The sequence below is a fragment of the Rhamphochromis sp. 'chilingali' genome (assembly GCF_963969265.1).
Source record: "Rhamphochromis sp. 'chilingali' genome assembly, chromosome: 17".
NCBI lineage: Eukaryota > Metazoa > Chordata > Actinopteri > Cichliformes > Cichlidae > Rhamphochromis > Rhamphochromis sp. 'chilingali'.
Genome location: NC_137944.1, coordinates 33,463,958 through 33,465,897, shown reverse-complemented (window position 1 = coordinate 33,465,897; position 1,940 = coordinate 33,463,958).

Here is a 1,940-nt window from a genome sequence, read left to right as displayed (position 1 = left end):
ATAATGTGAATGTCTAAGTTGTGGGATAAAATTGAGGCAGAGGCTCCGTCAATTTTAGAAACTCCCACCATGCTGTTAGAGAAAAGCTGATGTTGATACTTTTAAAGCATTCATGTCTTTTGATGTTTGAGCTAATAAATGGTAGGTCTGAAATCTCTAGATCCTTGCATAGTGCCTGTTCAACATCTAGCCAGGGCTCAACTAAGAAGGTATGTTTTAACCATTCTGAGATGAACTGAAGCCTGTTGGCTAAGAAGTATTGGTGAAAATTAGGCAGATCTAATCCTCCTCTATCCTTGGTTCTTTGTAGCGTTTTTAAGCTAATACGCGGGGGTTTATCTTTCCAAAGGAATTTGGAAATATATGAATCCAGAGATCTGAACCAATCTTGTGATGGTTTGTTAGGGATCATCAAAAATAAGTAATTTATTTTTGGCAAGATCATCATTTTTATAGTGGCGACCCTTCCCATGAGTGATATGGGTAAAGATTTCCATCTAGTCAGATCGCCTTCTACTTTCTTTAGAAGTGGGATGTGGTTTAATTTAGTTAAGTCTGAAAGCTTAGGAGAGATATTAATACCTAAATATTTAATATTTCCGGATTGCAGTGGGGCAGAGGAAGAATTATGGAAGGAGCAGTTAATGGGGAGAACTGTAGATTTTGGCCAGTTAATTGAATAATCTGAAACTCTTGAAAACCAGTTTATTAAAGTAATTACCTCAGAGAGGTTGGTTTGTGTGTTTTGCAGAAAAAGCAACACATCATCCGCATAGAGACTGATTTTATGTTCTATGTTCTTACATTTTATGCCCTTAATTGTTGTAGCCTGTCTAAATGCTGCTGCTAGAGGTTCGATAAAAATTGCAAAAAGTGAGGGGGAGAGTGGGCATCCCTGTCTGGTGCCCCTCAGGAGACAGAAGCTGGAGGATGTCTGGTCATTTGTTCTGATACGAGCCGTTGGGGAATTGTATAATATTCTTATCCAGTTTATGAAAGAGTTTCCAAAACCAAATTTGTGTAAAGTTGCGAATAAAAATTTCCAATTAACTCTGTCAAATGCTTTTTCTGCATCTAGAGATAATATTATGGCTTCGATGTTTTTATCGTATGAGTAGTCTATTAAATTAAGTAATCTACGAGTGTTTGTTGAGGAGTGCCGACCTTTTATGAAACCAGTTTGGTCAGGATGAATTAAGAGGGGGGTCATTTTCTCTAATCTCTTTGAGAGAGCTTTGCAGATTATTTTAAGGTCTACATTTAAAAGAGAAATTGGAAGATAGCTTGAGGGAAATAAAGGGTCTTTGCCTGGTTTTAGCAGGAGACTAATGTTGGCAGAATTCATATTTGGTGGTAGTCTGCCCTTTTCCTCGATTTCCTGCAACATGCTGTGGAATACTGGTGCCAAAATTGTCCAGAATTCTTTGTAGAATTCTGCAGGGAAGCCGTCTGGACCTGGAGCTTTATTATTGGGCATACTTATCAGGGCTTCCTGGAGTTCACTTGGCGTCAGTGGCGAATCCAGTTCCATTGCTTGACTGTCTAGTAATTTTGGAAGAGTTACGTTGTCAAGAAACAGATCAATTTCATTTTTAGATGGGTTTATTTGTGGTGAGTATAAAGTTTCATAGAAATCCCTAAAAATGTTGTTTATTCTTCCAGGATCATATATTGTGTTCCCCGATAAATCTTTAGCAGCACATATAGTTATTTTTTCTTTATTTATTTTTAGCTGGTTAGCTAGAAATCGACCTGATTTGTTACTGTGTTCAAAATTCTGCAAGCGAAGTCTTTGTATAAGGAATTGTGTTTTTTTATTAATAGTTTCAACTACGTCTAATCTCTAAGGCCAAGCCCTACTTACCACGTAAGGACCTGGAGAAACTTATCCATGCCTTTGTTACATCAAGATTAGATTACTGTAATTCCCTTTACACTGG